This window comes from Bos grunniens, chromosome 9 (assembly GCF_055505025.1).
Source record: "Bos grunniens cultivar Pamir isolate PY7600 chromosome 9, Bosgru_T2T1.0, whole genome shotgun sequence".
NCBI lineage: Eukaryota > Metazoa > Chordata > Mammalia > Artiodactyla > Bovidae > Bos > Bos grunniens.
In genome coordinates, this window is record NC_141173.1 from 91,963,258 (window position 1) to 91,986,054 (window position 22,797).

Here is a 22,797-nt window from a genome sequence, read left to right on the forward strand (position 1 = left end):
TGAAAGACATCAAGAAACAGCCAATGGCTACTCAAGGGTGAAGCCGCCCAGGTTTAGGGAACAGTCAACGCAGCGGCCCCAGATTGGGATTGGGTGTGTGTCTGGCCTGTTGAGGCATAACAAGGAGTCCAGCAGTGTAGGCTGAGTAAGCAATGGAAGGAGGGTGCAGAAGATGAGGTCAGAAGGGTCATGGGAGGTCAGAGCATGCAGGTCTTGGTGGTCATTTTTTTTTTTGCATTAGGAATTATCATTTTTATTTTAAATTCAAAAAGAAATTTGAATTGAGAATTACGTGTATTATATAAATTACATAAATCTAGTAGGTGTGAGAACTGGGTCTGAACTAAGGTCATATATAGTGACAAAGACCAACTGATTCTCCTTTGTTAGCATCACTGATAGAAATTTATCTCTTTTCCATTCTCATTACTTCAAAGTGTAGTTCAGCCCATCATCACCTGGCCTGGACCACTTTAGTTGATTCCCCCTATCTTGGTTCCTATGCTTCCATTTCATCTTCAATCCTGCTACAGATAAACCTTTCTATGATCTGATCATGTCACTTATCAATTAGAAACCCTTCCAAGGCCTCTCATCAACTCTATGACAGGGTACAAATCTGTCCATGTGGCCCTCCATGATCTGCATCCCTCATCTCTCTTGTATCATCTTTTAGATCTTGGTGGTCTTTCGAGTGATGGATCTTGGTGGTCTTTTGAGTGATGGTTGAAGACTCTAGCTTTCCTTGAAATGAAACAGGCAAGTTTTGCAGGGTTTTGATCTGACAAACACATTAGCAGCTCTGGCTCTAACACTGAGAGAGACTGAAGGGAGAGAGAATATAAACTGAGGAACTAGTTAAAAGTTCCCTGAGGTCATCCCAAGAAGATGTGAGAATGTCTTGAGCCCAAGCAGAAGCAGTAGAGGTGGTAAGAAGTAGATGGACCAAAATACTTAACTTCTTTGACATAATGACCAATTCAGAAAGGAGTACATGAACCAACTCAGGCTACTCAGGAAATTCTTCCTGGAGTATTAGGATAAGATTTGTCCTTTTTCCCCTGGGATTTTAGTTATAATACAACACGAACCTGGAGTTAACAGTGGCCATACCTGGGAAACCAAAACAGTGGGAAGCAGAACACAAAGAAGGGAAAAAAATCTTCCACTGCCACAAAATGCTGAATCAGATATATTTCCAAAGATGTGCACTTGAACCTTGTTGTTTAGTTGCTAAGCTGTGTCTGATTCTTTGCAACCCTATGGACTCTAGACCATCAGGCTCCTCTGTCCATGGGCTTTCCCAGGCAGGAATACTGGAGTGGGTTGCATTTCCTTCACCAGGGGATCATTCCAACCCAGGGATCAGACCTGCATCTCCTGCACTGGCAGGTGGATTCTTTACCATTGAACCACCTGGGACATGTCTTATGAAATTTCAGAATTCCTAAGAGATATAGAAAATTCTTAAAAGTTTATAGACAAGATAAAAAGATATTATCTACACAGAAACAAACTAAGAATGGCATCAGTTTTCTCATATGCAACATGGAATGTCAAAGATATTGGAGCTTTGCCTTGCAAGTTCTAAATGAAAATAAATTTTCTCCATAAAATTCAATACCTAGTCAAACACGCAATCAATCATGAGGTCAAAATACCTTCTCAGACATGTTTATTCCCCACGTACCCTATATAAAAGTATTGCTTGGTAAAACACTCTAATAAAGTGAAAAGGAGAAAACCATGACATTAAGATTCAGGGAAAGCTGAATAATGGGGAAAAATTATGAAAGACAATCTATTAAAACTGTTCTTAGTTTCATATTCCTTGCTTGATATCTCATGAATTGATTTTGCAATCAAACCTCTGTGTTTAGAGTTACATTTAATTTCAAGTAATGATGGTTTTATTTAGAAGAAATAATAGATATTATTAATAATACAAATAGAGTCTATAGACATCTAAACACTCGAGGGCCATTTTTTTCCATTGTCAATTATATATATATCATCCCTAATTCCTTGTCAGTAATACTTGCTTTATTTTTCCCAACCTAAAGTCAGCAAGTAAAAAAACAGGAAACTAATTTTAAAAGATTAAAATTGCTCACCAAAGGAAAGCATATTAAAATATAAAGAATTAGAGAGGTGACATGGAGAAGGCAATGGCAACCCACTCCAGTACTCTTGCCTGGCAAATCCCATGGACGGAGGAGCCTGGTGGACTGCAGTCCATGGGGTCACTAGGCGTCCGACACGACTGAGCAACTTCACTTTCACTTTTCACTTTCATGCATTGGAGAAGGCAATGGCAACCCACTCCAGTGTTCTTGCCTAGATAATCCCAGGGACAGGGGAGCTTGGTGGGCTGCCATCTCTGGGGTCACACAGAGTTGGACATGACTGAAGCAACTTAGCAGAGAGGTGACAGAGTTAGAAAGTTGTTTCATATATGTGCCAAGTACAAGGATTTCCAGCAAAATTCATCAAAGAAGAAATGACTGGTGCTCACTGTAACTGGTTTTCCTCTCCCCTCTGGGCCTGCAAGAAGACTTCCAGCCCCATGTGGTGATGAGTGGCCATATGCCTAGTTCTGGCCAATAGTGGAGGTGATGTGGAACACCTCCTGTCTAGAGACGAGTGTGAGTCCTCCACGTGCTCTCTTCTGCTGTCACGGCAAACCCTGCAGCCACCTGCTGCCATGGTGATGCCACAAGGGGTGGAGCTTCATCAGCTGCATCCCTGAGGGACTGTGTGGAGCAGAGGAGCCCTCCCCTTCTCGTGTCAACTAATATTGACTATATAGTGTAAATAAGAAACTGAAGTTTCTTGTGTAAAGCCACTGAGCCTTCAGAGTTAATCTGCTACCATGGCACAGCCTAGCGTGGCCTGATAAGGGTTATTTTGCCTTTATAATCATTAACAAAAGACTTTTCTAATTTACTTAAGTTAGGTGTAAATTTTTCTCTTGTAAAGTAAACTGACATACCTAAGGTAGTCAATCCCTTTTTTGAACACATTAGTAGAAGGTGTTTGATTAGCAAAGACATTGACATTTCTACTGAGGACCATAAACTCAGAGAAAAACGTCTGAAATAGGAACTGTTTTGCTTCCTGAGTAAGCTTATTTCTCTCCTCCCCCTTTTCCTCACTCCCTACAAACAATAAATACAGAACATTTTCTGGGGAAATGGTCCATTAATTTGTGCAAGTAACCTCAAAAGATTTCAAAATATTCAGTGAATACCTATCAGTTTTAGAATCAGATTCTGTCCCTTAGAAAGCTACGTTCATATTTTGAACCAAAATTTAAGAAAGCACAAATATCATTAACCAGTTAAAATAACAGCCCCAATGTTAACCTGCCGTCCCAATAATTTGAAGAAGTGGCAGATTCTGTTTCAAAGGATATGTAAGTAATTTCTCAGCTAGCCACTCTCTTTGTAATTTAGTCCTTACCCCTGTTAACACTGGTATGCATGCATGCACACTATGTTGCTTGGGTTGTGCCCAACTCTTTGTGACCATATGGACTGTAACCCTCCAGGTTCCTCTGTCCATGGGATTCTTCAAGCCAGAATACTGGAGTGGATTTCCATGCCCTCCTCCAGGGTCAAAATGGTATATTTTGTGCAAAAGAATTACAAGTCTTCGGGAAGAAAGAAACATATGTGGTAACTACTCCTTCACTGCCAGAACAGATTTTAACATAGAGTCTATTTTAAAATAAGTCAAGAAATCCTTGGAGTCTAAGTTGTTTTTCCATTAGAAGTCTGAGACTTGGCCCTACATATTTCTGTTCTGGAAAAACTCTATTGACATTCTGAGTCACCTGGAAACATAAATTAACATTGAGTAGGTCTTAGAACATAATATTCATAGGCACAGCAAAAAAAAAAAAAAGAACAAAAAAAATACATCTGTGTTCAAAATATATTCACACAAAACTTCACAATATTGACTGCCCAGCAAGAATATGTCAAAATAATTAGAAAAGCATTCTGTACTTAAAAACTCTGTGAAGACTACTGGTGGGAAAGTAAAATGATACAGTTGCTGTGGAAAACAATACAGTGGAGCCTTAAAAAATTAAAAATAGGATTACCATACGATTCATCAATTTGACTTCCAGGTATGTAGTCACAAGAATTGAAAGCAGAATCTCAAAGAAATATTTGTACATCCATGTTTATAATAGCATTATCCACAATAGCTCAAAACATGGATGCAACCAATAAACAGATGAATGGATAAGCAAAATACACACAATGGAATATTATTTGGTCTTAAAAAGGAAGGAAATTCTGCAAAATGCTACAACATAAATGAACCCTGAGGACGTTATGTTACGAGAAATAAGCCAGTTACAAAAAGACAAACACTGTATGATTCCACTTATATGAAATACTTAGAGTAATCAAAACGATGAGCCAGGAAGTATTGTTATACTGGTGGGAGGGGCTGGTGGGAAGGGAAAGGGAAGCGTTATTGCTTAAGGGGCATAAAGTTTCAGCTCTACAAGATGAAAAGGGCTATGGGAAATGGTGGTAATTTATATGTGGGCATCTATTTCTTATAAAATAGATTCTTCACATAATTACAGTTTTATGGTATTCGATAGTTATGGTACGTTCCTGACCACTAAAGGGATCAAACAAGATAATTCCATAAATAAACTGCTTTGCTAAACAGCTCTCTTACTGAAAAGTAATCACTATCAAAAATCCATTTTCAGGTCCTCCGGAAAATCCAGAGGACCAAATACAGCTGGTTATTTATTAATTCTATTAGCTTCTCTCTGCATTAATCCTACCATAGGAATAAATATACCTAGGCTATTACAATTTGGTTCACAAATTAGAATAACAAAGTGGAGTACAGGCTGTTCAAGTCACAAATATCACTAAGAGAAAGAATTAGTTCTGAAGAGTTCTCAATTACATACCAAAAAGCTATGAGGGTCCTTGTTCCAGTTCCGTTGACTCAGATCTGTACAAGAAAAAGTCAAGAAAGTGGTCATCAGATTTCTGCCAGGACGACTGCATGGGAGGAGGTCAAAGTCCTACCACATCAACCCCAAGAAAAGGCAGCAAAGTAGCAACTTTCTAATCACAAGGACAACAACCATAGCTTCCTTTTCTATGTCTGTGAGATTATTTCTGGTTTGTAAGTAAGTTTATTTGTATTATATTTTATATTTCACATATAAGTAATATCTAGTCCATCACTACATTAAAAAGTCCTCTATTTTCATATCAAAAACAACCAGACATCCTTTTTTCCTCTTCTATGGGCTGCACTGCACATTGCTCACACTTTGTGGCCTAAATTTCTAGTTTTGTTATTTTAAACTGCAAGGTAATGTAATGTTATGTTTTATCTAAATATTTTCCGAGTGCAATGATTTGAAATTGTAACAGCTCACCAGAAGCGATATAAAAGTAGATGAATGTTAGCTGTACCGAATGCCAAGTCACTGGCTTCTGTTCACGTCTGTGTTTAGAGCACCTAGCAGTGAACCAGCCATATTTCTCCCCGCAACAAGACTCATGTCACTTCCTTCTGCTTTTCAAAGCAGAGAAAACAGCACTGTTTCAGCTGTGGTAATCAGCATTTGTACAAGAACTTCTTAGAATTGATATATTAAACTGGTTATAAAATTTTTCTTTCTACTCTTGGACCTCACAATCCTGGTATTGTTTGGTTGAAGGCCAACTCAAGAAAAGTTGGGGTATCAGTGCATGTAACTTGCTCAGCGCCAGAAGAATGAATCTCTAAGTAGACATTCCAGCCAGAAAGAACACAAACAGGTTTTCCCATCAAGAGCACTCATGGGCGTAAAAGCCAGACAAGTTTTATAGTAATACTGAAATTTTAAAAGTAATACCACCCATGTCTAGGTAAATGTGACTGCAGATGCTTATCTGGGTGGTATCTGGACTCAGATGTACTGACGAAATCACTTTGAGTTTAGGAAGATCTTAAAGAAATTGGGTGCTATTTTCCACTGGTTAAAACCACTTCACCACCTCCAGAAAGCCTCACACTGAGAGGACAGATTAAGATCCATTTACTCTTCCACCCAGGCACAATTTCTCTGACACTCAATGCTTTGAATATCTCCTTTCAAAAGAAAAGAGTAATTTCAAATGCCTGAATAATGAGTGCGATACTTCACCCTTATCCAGTGCTCAGTGTCATAAGGAAGCAGAGACAGAATCCTGAAAATACCCAAAGAAGGAACAAAATTCTCCTTTCAGCTTCCACAGAATGCTGCAAATGTAGCATCATTTTCTTTCTGAGTTGGCATATCATTCACCCCCTCCAAGAAAAACCTATATCTTAGCCTTAGGAAAAGCATTATTCTTATCCTTCATTTGAATTCATTATGTAGGTCAAATACAGTAAAGAAAGCTGCATTTGAAGACCATGCCTTAAATGTATAAATTACAGCCAGACAGAAAGAGTGGATGAAAAATGTTTCAGCAGTGAAGTCTTTAATAGAACATGTACCATTCATTTTCCCCCCACCAATTCTCAACAGACTCCCATTGTCTTCAAACAACAATAAGAGAAGCTGTCTGCAGTTAATTTAATCATTGTCATTTCCTAAGAAATAAGGACTGATGTCTATTGAAAATTATTCCAATTATGTCTTTGAAAATGAGTTCAAAACTGTTCAAATGACTGCTTTCAATACTATATTAACCTCTACCAAATGTTATTAGTTATTCTCACAATCTTCTTAGAGCAAAAAGAAAATGACATTAGTGCCTAACATTTTTATTCAGTAAAAATTCAAACTGGAGATGCCACAATCATTTAAAAAAATTTTGCTCCAATTTGATCTACTTAAGGATTAATCTAACCCTTTTCTATGACATCCCAAGAAGTAATTTCTCTGATTAAAAACAAAAACATGGCCAAAATCCATTTTATTGTACCAAATAAAATCAATGCTGTGCAATCACTTGAAAATAAGTAGAAGATAAGCAGAGAGAAGGCATCTCACAAAAAGAATGAAACAACAATGAAAATCACAGTGTCCATGTGTGCTGAGTCACTTCAGCCGTGTCCGACTCTTTGCAACCCTATAGGCTGTAGCCAGTCAGGCTCCTCTGTCCATGGATTCTCCAGGCAAGAATACTAGAGTGGGTTGCCATGCCCTCCTCCAGGGGATCTTCCCGATCCAGGGATCAAACCCATATCTCTTACATTTCCTGCATTGGCAGGCAGGTTCTTTACCACTAACACCGCCTGGGAAGCCCGAAAATCATAATAGCCCACGTTTATTAAGCCCTGATTATTATTTCATTTGTGTTTATGCTAGGTGCTGTACGGGCATTCATCATGTAGTTTTCACAACAACTCTGTAAAGTTGATGCTGTTTTTATTCCCATTTTACAAATGAAGATGAATGTCCTGAAATATGCAGCTCTGGCTGGCTGGCATCCACTACTCTGTAGACAGCTGCCACCCCAATTCTCACAGGTGGCTCCCTGTGCTACCCTGAATCCCTAACAAACCCCCAACATGTCTGTTTTTAATCAGTACTTTGATGAGGGCTCTCCATACAGACACACACTTTCAGTTGACTGTATTTCTCTCTCCAGAACCCAGATACCCTGGAAGAGGGATTGTGTGAGGAGGTGTAGAGAACAGGGAGGATCCAGGTCAGTGACCTCTGCATCCACAACCCCACCTCCTCTCATGAGGCCAAACTTCCCTCATCTCAGCTTTTTCCAGGCACCCAGGGCTCTCTCTCTCCCTAAAGCTCCATTACACTCCTTAGAAATGCTCATGAATACAGATTCATTTGTGTCCACTTCCTGCACATAGAAAAACTCACCTTCTGTACCTCTCCCTTGGACTGCAAGGAGATCCAACCAATCCATTCTGAAGGAGATCAGCCCTGAGATTTCTTTGGAAGGAATGATGCTAAAGCTGAAACTCCAGTACTTTGGCCACCTCATGCGAAGAGTTGACTCATTGGAAAAGACTCTGATGCTGGGAGGGATTGGGGGCAAGAGGAGAAGGGGACGACAGAGGATGAGATGGCTGGATGGCATCACTGACTCAATGGACGTGGGTCTCAGTGAACTCCAGGAGTTGGTGATGGACAGGGAGGCCTGGCGGGCTGTGATTCATGGGGTCACAAAGAGTCAGACACAACTGAGCGACTGATCTGATCTGATCTGATCTGTACCTCTCCCTGACCAAAGTATGTATTCCATATAAAATGCTGGCTTGTGAATATCAGCATCAGTGGTTTAGAGGGAAGACAAAGGAACGTTAAAGTAGGAGAGGCTGTGGGCTTGCTCTAGTCCAGCTGCTTTTGGAAGATTTCTGTCCATCATTCGAGTCTGCCATGTCTAAACCAAAACTGCAGATAAGTTCAGCCCTTCTTTCCCAGGGCTCTTGGACCCCGTGCACTGCACCTGGACACGCCTCTGAGTCCTTTCTGAAGCTGCTCAGCTGTTCACCAGATGCTGTCTGCCAGCCAGGAGTGACCCTGCTATGACATGCACAAGTACATTAGCAGTTGGTTGGCTGCAGCATAACTTTGCCACGTGTGTTGGCCAACTCTCATCCTGACGTGGTTCAAGAGACTGTGTTCCATGAAGGAAGTAAAGTTCATGACTTTCAGACTTTTCTGGGCTTTGATATGCTGTGCACTCAGGGTACACTTGATGAGAATGAAAGGAAGCACAGGGAGAAAGAAAACAAAGGGGAAGAGAGCGATTTGGACAGTGAGTTATTGTAGGTCTTGGACCAGCCAGAGGGCAGCAGGGGGCCAGGCATGAGAGGTGAGGGAAAGAAGCTGCCACAGAAGAGGATTTAAAGAAGACAGACAAACACGAAACACAAAAGTCACTTCTCAGCTTTACCATTCCCTATTCTGCTCCTCCCAGAGGCTGAAATCACACCTTTTACCTGTGTCTGCCCTCCCTTAAGTTCCAACATGCATGCGTGCATGCTAAGTTGCTTCAGTTGCGTCCGACTCTGTATGACCCTATGGACTGTAGCCCACCAGGCTCCTCTGTCCATGGGATTCTCCAGGCAAGAATACTAGAGTAGCTGGCCATGCCCTTCTCCAGGGGATCTTCCCAACCCAAGGATTGAACCCCATCTTTTACATCTCCTGCATTGGCAGGCAGGTTCTTTACCACTAACACCAAAGTTCCAACACACACCCTAGAAACTCACATGAGCACAAATTCACTTATGTCAACTTCCTGACCTAGGAAGACTCCCCTTCTGTACCTCTCCCTGAACACAACGGATATTCTACATTAAATGCTGGTTCATGAATGTCAGCATCAGTGGTTTACAGTAACGATGAAGGAACATTAAAGTAGGAGAGGCTATCAGGACCTTCCCACCTACACCCTCCCCCACTCACCTCCTGATGGTGGAACTGAGGGTGGATGAATGAGATGCAAATGCTAAATGCAGGTTATACAAGAAGCTTTCCCCTTCTCTTTCCTGTTGGTCTAAAGTCACTACATTTCTAATTGCTTGGCCCTTCTTGCAAGAGTAGGCTCCTGATTCACCACCCCTACCAGCAGCATGGACTTCCCCAGTGGCTCAGCCCTAAAGAATCTACCTGCAATGGTGGGAGGGGAAGATTCCCTGGAGGAGAGCATGACAACTCATTCCAGTATTCTCGCCTGGAGAATCCCATGGACAGAGAAACCTGGTGGGCTACAGTTCATAGGGTCACACAGAGTCAGACGCGACTGAAATGACTAGGCGTGCATGCCTACCCAAAAGCATGGGCTTCCCTGGTGGCTCAGTGGTAAAGAACCCACCTGCCAATGCAGTAGATGAGGATTCCATCCCTGGTCAGGAAGATCCCCTGGAGAAAGAAATAGCAACCCATTTTTTTCAGTATTTCTGCCTGGGAAATCCCATGGACAGAGAAGCCTGGTGGGCTACAGTCTCGGGGTCTCAAAAGAGTCGGACCACAACCTAGTGACTAAACAACAACAACCACGAGCATATTTTTAAACCTGAAATTGATGGGCACGTCTGACATGATGCCTATTATTGAGTGTTCGAAGGAACAAAGTGTCTTCAGGACCTTTGTCCACCATGTCCTTGTTCCAAGATGGCTCTGCCAATAAGCACAGCATCAATTCCACTTTTTATGTTTTTTATAGTAAAATATATATATTTACATTGTTTTAAATTTAAAATGCAAAAGAAAAGCATTAACAAAAGAAAACAAAAATCATCCATGAGCCCAACTCCAGAGATAACCCACTCTTAACTTGTTGTGTATTCCTGTTCCATTTTCTTCTATTCATTTGGAAAATTTGGACTGTAACAAGGGATATTCTATACATACAGCTTTGTGTCTACAAAGCCACAACTCAGAGCTCTGTGCAAATGGGGATTAGAGCTAATATTTGAGCTACTTGACAAGTCACATTTAGATCCTTTAATCACAGCAGAGGCCCTGACATTCCACTAACTTTATCAGGCATGTATGAGATTTTGGACGGCACCCTAATGAGCCGTAATGCTCTGAAGAGCATTCTTTTCTTATCTTGGTTTTTGAGCAGGAGGTCCTAGGGTGCAGAACAATGTAAAAGTCCACATGGACATTTTCAACATTTGAAACCAGCACATAAAGCACAGAAGTGCTTTTGAGAACAAGACCAATAACTTATAAGGTTCAATGATTGGTGCCATATCAAATATTCATTGTTTAATATTTCTGTGTTCTTTGAAGGGGAAAGCTACATAATGACAGAAAGCAAAGATTGTTTCTCTCAAAATTCACTGAAAAACATCGATTCAGGATCAACTGGTTCTGTGTTAGAGAACTATGGAAAATATAGAAAAATTTTCTTAGAAAAAACGTTGAGGACATATTAGAAAACATAGGATGATGATATTTCACATACACACCACTTTGATTTAACAATCTCTTAAACTGTCCCCCAAATGTCTTTTTAGAATTGGTTTGTTCTAACTGTTATTAGAACACCTTAATAACAAACTAAATTTAGGCCAACAGCTTAACTCTAACTTCCCAAACATTTCATGAGTTATTATAGTCAATTATATCATCTCCAATAAAGGAGACATTTTAATTTGTTCATACAAGAAACTGACTGTACCAACTGAAAACTGTATCAACTGAAAAAAAAAAATGATGCAAGCCCAAAGAAAGCAAAGGAAATGGAGAGCAACCTTTCTGTAAAGAGTAAAGAACATCTCTTCTCCTTTCAATAGAAAATGAGTAATTCCTATTAAGGTTAACCAACATCATCAGGAGGAGAAAAATTTTCCTCTTCTTTCTGTCTTGGCTGTCTTGAGCCTGAACCCTAAGGATACTTACTAGAAGGTTCTATGGAGGTGTTACAAAAATGGCCACAGCCATATATCGGCAGCCCTTGGAGTAGGCGGAGAGCTGTTCACTGTTTAGTTCAGAATCATGTCCGACTCTTTGTGATCCTATGGACTGTATGTAGACTGCCAGGTCCATGGGATTTCTCAGGCAAGAATACTGGAGCAAGTAGCCATTTCCTTCTCCAGAGGATCTTCCTGACCCAGAGATTGAACCTGTGTTTCATGCACTGCAGGGTGAATTCTTTACCCCTGAGCCGCCTGGGAGAGAGAAGAGCAAAAAACTCTCATGAGGTTGAGCTGCGACTTACGAGTTCAGAGAGCAGGCATACAGAGAGGGATATACTTGTTTTGTTGTTGCTGGAATACATATGTTGCTTGCACTCTCTTTGTACAATTAGGTTACCGCCAGCTGTTCAGTGTGGTAATAACTTCCAGTAATACTCTATTTTCCACTGGCCGACCCACCTGGCACAGTCAAAGGATGGCTCAGGACCAGAGATCATATCATAGTGTAAATAGGTCTCTCTGTGTCTATGACAAGTGAAGGGAAACAGGGTTTCAAATAAACCTGAAGCAAGTTCGGGGAAAATCCTTCCAAATTTTAAAGCTCACGGTCGAACAAAACAGGAGAGAGAAACCCTAAAATTTTACATTATCAGCAATAAGCTGTGAAGCCCAAAAGAAGTTTTTTTTTTTTGAACAATCAGTAGAAATGAAAACAATTCCAATCAGCTTATGCCAGACAGACTGGATTATCTTTCTATGCTATCTAGAGAAAAATGACTCTAAGATCACTATCGTGTGACGAGGCCACCAAAGAACACACACCTAAACATGTAGGGGCAAAGTATTTCAGAGATCTGTCAGGCAGTTAGTTTTTAAATGACCTTAATTTTCTGACTAATGTGCTGTTTCTGGTATTTTGTCAGCTTTTTAAAATGTGAAATTTATTGTCATTTCTAACATGTTTTTTCAATACCGAGTTTCTTAGAGCTTTTTCTTTGTAAGTCTGTATTATATTTGTACCTTGTTTAGCTCCAGTTTCTCACATTACAGCCTGGTCTCAGTTGAGCAATGGTAATGATGGGGGGAAGGGGGTGAAGAGGGAGTTGAGGATTATGCCCATGTTTGGGGCGTCGTCTCCTGGGACCATGAAATGGTGGTAGCTGGAGATTTGTGATGTTCCCCAAGGAACTTGAGAATCTTGGGCACAAGACTTGGGTCTGGCTAACACAGACATCCCTCCAACTTTGAAATATTAGCATTGTATTTTGTTAAATGTGCCTGCAGCTTTCCTGTTCTCCAAGTTATTGAAGCATTTGTTTAATCTGCTGCATGGAATAACTGCATTCCTATGCTTGCCAAGAGCATTAAATCCAACTGGCTGGTTCTCAATCCATGTCAAATGCTCAGTTACAGTAAACAATATTTATATAATATGTCTAAAGGCCTATCTATTACTGTATATTGCAGAGTTATTTACTCTTAGAGTGCTGAGACTTCAGGAGGTCTGTGATTCCCTGAAATTGTATACAGAGTTTAATGTGTGTCTGCATTGACAGCTTTCACCAGAGTCTCAAATTGGTCTATGACACATGAAAGTTAATAATCACTAATCCACATTTCAAGTGCCACCAAGGAGGTGATACTAAAAATAAATAACAATACTTCATACCTTCAAAATGTTTTAAAAAAATTTACACTAGAAAGTTTAAAATCTGTTACTAAAGTAAGCTGGGCCAGTAGAAACATGTCATTGGTTTACATGAGAAATTATAAGAGATAGCCCAATAAAACAAAGGAAGTTTTCAAATGTACCGTTAATTTCATTCCCCAGTGTATCATTGCTATGAACTGAATCGTATCCCTCCACCCCCAAATTCAGATGTTGAAGTGTAACCTCCGGTGTGAAGGTTATTTGTAGATGGGCCTTTCAGAGCTCATAAGGATGGAAACCTCATGATGGGATTAGTGCCCTTAGAAAAGAACATAAAAGAGAACAATCACTCTCTTTCCACCCTCCAAGGACACATCAAGAAGGTGGCCGTCTGCAAGCCAGGAAGAGAGTCTGCACTGGAGCCCAGCCAAGCTGTCACCTTGACGTGGAACTTGTGAGCCATCAGAACTGTGAGGAATACGTGTCTGTCATTTAAACCACCCAGTCTAGGGTATTTTGCTACAGCAGCTCAAGCTAAGACAGTGAGTATGAGGCAAAGCTAACAGAAGAATTGTTCTCTAGTGTTAGTAGAGAGAGAGCCGGGCATCTCAGGAGATGTGATCATGAATCTGTAGCTAATTGCTTCTTACCCTTTACATTGAAGGTTAAACTTAGAATTAAATTTGCCATTGTACTCTTGTAAAGTACAAGAGTACTTTAGAACCTTCCCACATACACTTTGTATATTAATTTTACTTCAAGACACCATTTACATTTCATATCAATATTTTCCTTTTTCTCATCCACTAACTTGCCATCCTATTATAGTTTGCTGTATGAATCTCTTCAAGTTGCTTCAAATGGTTTCAAAAACAAATCAGATTATAAGTGAGAATATAAATGAGGGCTTCCCTGGTGATCCAGTGGTTAAGAATCCAGCTGCCAATGCAGAGGACACGGTTGGATCAGGGAAGAATCTTTCCTGGTCAGGGAGGTTTCACATGCTGTGGGGCAACTGAGCCCGTGTGCCACAACTACTGAGCCTGTGCTCTAGAGCCCAAAAGCCGCAACTACCGAAGCCTGCATGCTCTAGGGCCTGTGCTCTGTGACAAGAGAAACCTCCACAATGAGAAGCCCACGGAATACAATTAGAGGGTAAACCCCCACTCGCTGCAACTAGAGAAAGCCCTCACGCACCAACAAAGACCCAGCACAGCCAAAAATAAATAAATAAGATTAAAAACAAAATGAACCCAAAAAAAGAATATAAATGAATGACATTTCCATTTTAAAATTAAAAATATAAATGTTCATAACTGCTTTGGAAATTATATGCAAACATTTCTTTGAAGAAACTATCTCAACCATGCTCATAATTCCATGAGAATGATTTTCCTCTTCTAAGGGCCCTTAGTTTGAGGCTCATGGATCCTGTGAACAGAACGCTGGGATTCTATACATGCAAATGGGGAAAACATACCTTCAGTTTCACTGAATTCTAACTGAAATTTAACAGTTCCTTCAAATATAAACGCTGACAACAAACCACAGAAGTATTATCAGGGTCTGTGATTTTGTTTCCCATAGAAACCACAGGTGTTCTTGTCTCCAGCTGGGTTATTGCAGCTCTCTCCAAATATCACTTATGCTCCTCACCATCATTCAAATGTCACCAGACTTGCTGCTGGATTGTTATTTAATGCATTAATATAGAAGCGCACATATTACTATATCACACATTTTTATTATTATATTTTTACATATCTGGTTTCTTTGTAATCCTTTGTATTTTGTCTTATGCATTTAAAACCATTATTCTGAATAAGGGTCCGTGTGTGAAGTGTGAAAGTTGCTCACTAATGTCTGATTCTTTGTAACTCCATGGACTGTAGCCTGCCAGGCTCCTCTGTCCATGGAACCTTCCAGGCCAGAATACTGGAGTGAGTAGCCCTTCCTTTCTCCAGGGGATCTTCCCAACCCAGGTATAGAACCCAGGTCTCCCACATTGCAGGCGGATTCTTTACCATCTGAGCCACCGGGGAAGCCCAAAATACTTTACCACTGTGCCACCCAGAATATCCCAGCTGAAGGGTCCACAGGCTTCTTCCAATTGCCAAGGGTGTCCAGGGCATAGAAGAAGTCAAAAGTCTGATACACACAAATTGTTTAGGCAGCATTTTACAAAGTGTTTGCAAATATTTTACTGAAAGCTATACTATGCCTAGGAAATAGTGGTTTCTCTTAATTGGAGAACTAAGGCATCTTCTTTTAAATAAAAGGGAATATTAGAAGCTGCACAAGTTTCATAGACACTTTGACATTAAAGGTCACCATCAGCCCTGACATAATAAATCCATTTCTTAAGTCTGTACTTATAACTTCTGAAAAGACATTTAACAGCTTTGTGAAACTTTGGGTCAGCATTTCTCTGACAAAGAGAGAAAAAAACTGACATTTAAAACATCTCTTAAGAATCAGTACTGTGTGAAGACTCATTATACACTTTGCAAATTATATAAGCCCCTCCCTTTTATTTTTTCCTTGTGAGTCAGCCTTCTTTTGAATTTTTATCAGATACTTTGGTACTTTTAGCACAACTAGAGTAGGACAAGAATAAGGAACTAAAACAAAAAGCTGTCAATATGATTACTCAATACACACTTGAAAATTAGTTACTGCTGTGACATTGTATGAGTGTGTTGGGGGAACAGTATACATGTGGTAACAGCACTCCATAGAGGCCATGGGCAAGGGGCTTTGTTCCTACTTTCCAGTTTCTTTGGTGGAAGATAAGGAAAGGGACTAAAGACTGACTGAGGATATTTACTCTCACCTGCCATGGACAGAGGAGCCTGGTGGACTGCTGTCCATGGGATCGCACAGAGCTGGACACAACTGAAGCCACTTAGCATGCATGCATGCACTGGAGAAGGAAATGGCAACCCACTCCAGTGTTCTTGCCTGGAGAAACCCAGGGACAGAGGAGCCTGGTGGGCTGCCATCTATGGGGTCGTACAGAGTCGGACACGACTGAAGCAACTTAGCAGCAGCAGCAGCAGCCACTACTCCACGTGGTAACTACAGCGAGAAGCAGGAATTGAGGCAGCATGGTGTGTCCCTGCCAAGGTGGAGTTTATCTTCTTGGTCTCTTTCTCTCTCTTTCAGACCAACAGGAGGTTATTAGCACTGGGCCACCTGCCCCTATGCCAGCTAAACTTGTAGCTGGAAATCAAAGTTCATAGTTAAATGATAAGGCACCAGCTCTGCTCAGTATACATTACTTTGCATAACTAGTAAGTTTTCAGATGGCTGATTTCTTACCTTTTAAGCAATGACACTTTTTTTCATGTTAGTTATTTTACACAACTGAATGTATTATGAATGCACTATATACCTCTTATGTACTTAGAAAAGTAGCCTGCAGTTTAATCTTCTATTAATGACTCTGAGTCAACATTAAAAATATCTGCTTTCTTCAGTCCTGAGAAAGAAGAATGGAGCTGGTGGAATCAAGCTTCCTGACTTCAGACTATACTACAAAGCTACTGTCATCAAGACAGTATGGTACTGGCACAAAAACAGAAATATAGACCAATGGAATAAGATAGAAAGCCCAGAGATAAACCCATGCACCCATGGGTGCCTTATTTTTGACAAAGGAGGCAAGAATATATGATGGGGCAAAAACAGCTCTTCAATAAGTGGTGCTGAGGAAACTGGACAGCTACATGTAAACTAATGAAATTATAACACTTCCTTAATGCCATACACTCATTATTGATTAAAGACCTAAATGTAAGACCAGAAACTATAAAACTCTTAGAGGAAAACATAGGCAGAACACTCAATGATATAAATCAAAGCAAGATCCTCTATGACCCAGTTCCTAGAGTAATGGAAATAAAAAGAAAAATAAATAAGTCGACCTAATTAAACTTAAAAGCTTTTGCACAGCAAAGGAAACTACAAACAAGGTGAAAAGACAGCCCTCAGAATGGGAGAAAATAATAGCAAAGGAAACAACTGACAAAGAATTAAATTTCAAATTATACTAGCCACTCATACAACTCAATATCAGAAAGACAAACAACCCAGTCAAAAAGTGGGGAAAAGACCTAAACAAGCATTTCTCCAAAGAAGACATACAGATGGCGAACAAACATGAAAAGATGCTCAACGTCACTCATTATTAGAGAAACGCAAATGAAAACTACAATGAGATACCACCTCATACCAGTCACAATGGCCATCATCAAAAAGTCTACAAACAATAAATGCTGGAGAGGGTGTGGAGTAAAGGGAACCCTCTTGCATTGCTGGTGGTAATGTAAATTGATACAGCTACTATAGAAGATGGTATGGAGATTCCTTAAAAAACTAGGAATAAAACCACCATATGACCCACTACTAGGCGTATACCCTGAGGAAGCCAAAATTGAAAATGACACATGTACCCAGTGTTCATTGCAGCACTATTTACAATAGCTAGAACATGGAAGCAACCTAGATGTCCATCAACAGAGGAATGCATAAAGAAGCTGTGGTACATATATACAATGGAATGCTACTCAGCCAGTAGTCAGTTCTAAGGAGGTGGATGAACCTAGAGGCTATTACACAGAGTGCAGTAAATCAGAAAGAGAAAGATAAATATCATATACTAATGCATATATATGGAATCTAGAAAGATGGCACTGATTAATTTATTTACAGGGCAGCAATGGAGAAACAGACATGAGAACAGACTTATGAACATGGGGAGAAGGGAGGAGAGGGTGAGGTGTATGGAGAGAGTAATATGGAAACTTACATTACCATATGTAAAATAGATAGCCAAGAGGGGAATTTGCTGTATGACTCAGGAACTCAAACAGGGGTTCTGTAACAATCTAGAGAGGTGGGATGGGGAGGGAAATGAGAGGGAAGTTCAAGAGGGAGGGGACATATGTATACCTATGGCTGATTCGGGTTGATGTTTAACAGAAAATAACAAAATTCTGTAAAACAATATCCATCAATTAAAAAATTAATTAAAATTTTTAAAAAATCTGCTTTCTTGCATGGGCATATTACAAGGTGTGAATTAACAATGCCACCTGCCCTGTCAGTAAACAAAGGATGCTGCAGCCATCAAGCCATCCCATTGCTGCCTCCCCTATAGGGAGCTCTGAGGGAACTCAGCATGGAAACAGGATGCCTGACATCCAGCAGTCAACTGCTACAGCTGCCCCCAGTGGTGCACCCTGAGGACATACGGGATGAAAAAGCACAGGATACTGGCCCTAGATAGCTGAGGTGCACATCAAAGGAATATTTCAGTGAGCCCAGACTCCTGCATCACCCCATACATGCAAAAGCACTAAATTCATTAACTTGAGATACCTGGTTTTCTTTCATTAACCGTAATCTTTTGATGTTCCGTTTACCTAGTCTTTGTTGTAAAAAACTCCTATATATCCTGGCTCCCCTTTTGCCTCTTTAGGAGCAGCCCCTCACAGTGATCTGAGAGTCCTGTCCCCTGGGCTTGAAGTCCTCAGAATGTCCACTGAATGAAACATAATTCTCAATTTTTAGGGGGTTCATTTTTTTTTCAGTCAACACAGGGTAATTCCTAGGATCCTGAGGGTCTTTGACGATAATTTGAATTGATGCTGAGATCTCTGAACTCTTATAGCTGCTTTTTATATTTTTTTAAATATTTTTGTCTATTTCTTTCATGTCAGACATTATTTCTCCCTGTTTTCTATAGTACTAATGAAAAATTTCTTCTATGTTCCAATAGATTTGGAAAGCAGATACGCAATAAGAAAAAAATTGAGGGCTTCAGGTCATTTTGAATGGAATAAAAACTATAGTGCATGGAATTTATTATTTGTTGTTTACGATATCTATTTGAGTATTCACAGTTTTACTGGTTTGCTGATTTCTGCTGTATGCTGGATGTATGAGTTTTTGGTATAGATAATTTCCAAATAAATGAGATTCACCTATACTTACTTGGTTTTCAGTGTCAAACATTCAAAGAGGCCACCTTGCTCTCATAGGTATGTCTATATACCAGCTCAAAGAAACACTTATCACAGCTTTTGGCTGATAGAAAGCCTCTGTCATTGAGTTAAAAAAAATCTCCTGCATCTAGTAACTGAAATATTTCCAGACCTTGACTGCACAAACTGTGGGTCCTGCTGTCAGAAATCTCTGAGTCACACACGTATTTTCACAGAGGCAGCAAAACTCAGTTTTCCCACTTCCTCTTTCACCCATGCTTAATTTGTCTCATTTAGTTGTAACCACACCACGTGGTAGAAGGTCTGTGGACAAACACTGAAATCCTGCTTCTGCTTCCAACTAGCTGTGTGGGACTTTGGGGAAACCATAGTCTCAATGTCTGCATCTCTTAAGTGATCATAATTTAGGACCTGGGGCAAAAGGGACACAGTTCCCGTGAATTTGCCCAGCTGGTCTCAGGCACTTGAAGTGAAGTGAAGTGAAGTGAAGTGAAGTGAAGTCGCTCAGTCGTGTCCGACTCTTTGCGACCCCAGGGACTGTAGCCTACGACGCTCCTCCGTCCATGGGATTATCCAGGCAAGAGTACTGGAGTGGGTTGCCATTTCCTTCTCCAGAGGATCTTCCCAACCCTGGGATCGAACCTGGGTCTCCCACATTGTAGGCAGATGCTTTACCATCTGAGCCACCAGGGAAGTTGGTCTCAGGCACTTAGTTGATGCTTAATAATGGTTTCCTCTCTTTTCCCACGTTCCTTTATGTTTCTATTTGTTGACTCTGCAATACGCAACTATATAGATCGCCTTCAGAACACACAGTTATCATCTGGAGTCAGCGTTGATCAACAGCCCAACAGCTTTAGTCATTCTGCATAAGTCCCCATAAGGTTTCGAATGCAGCTGTGTAGCAGTACTGTCACATTGCCTTAGGAGCATACACAAGTCCATATCCAAGTCTGTCAGCCCTTCGCCCAGGTTTTTCTTGATGAAAGGGTTTGCATTGTATTTATCTTTTCCTTCCCAACTCTCAGTGCATCACCTAGGACTTTGCATGCTAACTCGCTTCAGACGTGTCCGACTCTTTGCGACCCTGTGAACCACAGCCCAACAGGCTTCTCTGTCCATGGGATTCTCCAGGCAAGAATACTGGAGTGGGTTGCCATGCCCTCCTCCAGGGGATCTTCCCAACCCAGAAATCAAACCTACATCTCTTACGTCTACCTCCACTGGCAGGCAGGCTCACCCCTAACACCACTGGGAGCAAACACTGAACAAATTAAAAAAAAAAAAATGAAGAACCATTTTGATATCTTGAATGAGGTACTTGTTACATCAGGGCTTCCTGGCAGAGTAAGTCATTGGAACAGAAACCAGAGATCCTGAAAAACAAGAGGCCAGGATGATCAGATCCATAGACAGCCACCTACTGACGGCTCTCTGCTGACCTCCTAGTACCACAAATGGTTATAACATTAACCTGGGAACTCTCCCACCTATCTTCAAATTGGAAAAGGGAAAAAAATCCTCATTTGCATTTCTAGACAGAGTCAGTTTGTCTATGCCTAAAACAGTCTTTTGTTTTAAGTCATGAGAAAATTAACGAGAACGCTGGTACTTTCTGGCTGTCTACTCAGCCCTTTCCATCTCGACACTGACCCAGACAGGTGTTTTTCTTAGGAGGAAAAACCAGTTGCCCCTCAAGAGCCTGGTTCACCACCCTTGCTTCTCATTTTCCTGGGCTCCGTTGTCCTTCACTTACTACACCCGCTCCTTAGTAATTTCTACCATACACTCGTCACCATTTTTCCATCTCTGCAACCATCACCAGGCCCACCTATCTTTATTCTTCTCCCTATATTTCAACCTTCTTCCTCTTCCTGCATCTATCCATCTTACACATACATATTAGAATGAGCTTTCACAAAAATTATATCTCACTAATTTTAAAAGAAATGAATAATAGTTCTCGATCACAAGCTTTTCCTTTCAACCAGTGAAACTACCCTCAACTTCCTTCTTCACCGGTTCTACCCACTCGGGTATCTGATTCTAAGAAGCTCTCCATGACAGGCAAATTAACCTCATCAGTGCTTGTTTTCTCATTATTTAATAATGCTTCAGTATACATGGTGACTTTTATCCAGAATACCCTTCCATGCCTTCTCATCCAAACTCATTTCCTTAAATTCCTTAAAAATGTAACATTTTAGAGTTTAAAGAAATGACCTTGGGTTAGAGCTCAACAGTGCAATGCAATCCCCTTATTTCTGTGCAGTCAAGAAACCAAGACCCAGAGACGATCTGTGACATCCTTCTGCAGAAAGGTCTCAGCGTCCACACCCTCACCCTACAGCTGCTCTCAGGAAAGCAGGTACATGGCAACGAAGGGGCAGAGCGATAAACACTCAGGAACACCTCCCAGTTCCAATTCTCAGCCCTGCCCCTCACAATGAAAACATTTTATGAAGGACAAACCTGAAACTCAGGAAGGGCAAACACTGGGTTGGCCAAAAAGTTCATCTGAGTTTTCAAAAAAATGTTATGGGAAACCCCAAACTAACTTTTTGGCCAACCCAGTAACTTATTTGCTCAAAGTCATGTAGATAGTCAATGCCAGACTCGGTTCTCAGACCTCAGTGTGTTTACCCCCAAATCTTACTTTATTTCTCTCTCTTCTTGCTCCCTCCACCTATACACACTATATACAACCCACATTTGTGTTTCTTCCCCTCTGTGTATGATCCATCATACGGGTGGTTCTATTAGTTTACTAGGGATGACACAACAGAATACCACAGGGAGGCTTCAACTACAGAAGTTTATTTTCTCAGAGTTGTTGAGGCTGAAGTGTAAGATCCGGATGTCACAGTTAGTTTAGGATTCACATTAACATTCCCACTTCAATTTAATTACCTCTTGAATGGCCCTATCTCTAAATACGGTCACATTCTGAGGCTCTAGGGGTTAGGTCTATAACATGAATTTGGAGAGAACACCATTCTGTCCATAACAGGAGTCCAGAATTGTACCTTCTACTTCTGCTATCCTTAATCTCACTCTCCCACCAAATAATCTCTTTCACCAAATTATGATAAAAATAACACAAATTAGTATTTAATAAGGTTTAGACTCTTTTGCAGATCTAAATTTAAAGTGAGAAGAACCTAGAAAAGTATTCACCCTATCTTTATTGCTATCTACATCCTGCCTTTTGCTTAAAACACTCATTAAAAACAGTGAGTAATAATTAATGTCTTCTAATAGCATTAAGCCCATCCAATCCCAAAGAAAGGAAACGCCAAAGAATGCTCAAACTACCACACAATTGCACTCATCTCACACGCTAGTAAAGTAATGCTCAAAATTCTCCAAGCCAGGCTTCAGCAAAACGTGAACCGTGAACTTCCAGATGTTCAAGCTGGTTTTAGAAAAGGCAGAGGAACCAGAGATCAAATTGCCAACATCCTCTGGATCATGGAAAAAGGAAGAGAGTTCCAGGAAAACATCTATTTCTGCTTTCTTGACTATGCCAAAGCCTTTGACTATGTGGATCACAATAAACTGTGAAAAATTCTGAAAGAGATGGGAATACCAGACCACCTGACCTGCCTCTTGAGAAACCTATATGCAGATCAGGAAGCAACAGTTAGAATTGGACATGGAACAACAGACTGCTTCCAAATAGGAAAAGGAGTACGTCAAGGCTGTATATGTCACCCTGCTTATTGAACTTCTATGCAGAGTACATCATGAGAAACGCTGGACTGGAAG

General features: G+C 40.6%; 1 protein-coding gene across 22 annotated transcripts in view; it reads right to left on the bottom strand.

Annotated features, from left to right (window-relative positions):
* Window positions 1–22,797, bottom strand: part of IPCEF1 (interaction protein for cytohesin exchange factors 1) — a 164,461-nt gene that overhangs the window by 110,917 nt on the left and 30,747 nt on the right. For 8 of the 22 annotated variants that reach the window (XM_086318433.1, XM_086318422.1, XM_086318434.1 and 5 more), the window contains 2 exons: window positions 11,354–11,622; window positions 4,949–4,992 (listed from right to left, as the gene is read on the bottom strand). The exons of 4 other annotated variants lie outside the window; for them this stretch is intronic. The gene's annotated coding sequence lies outside the window, so the exon portion shown is untranslated. Of the gene's footprint in view, window positions 1–4,948; window positions 4,993–11,353; window positions 11,623–22,797 lie in introns of those variants that run through there. 10 more of the 22 variants (XM_086318421.1, XM_086318429.1, XM_086318428.1 and 7 more) reach the window with 3 other exon arrangements.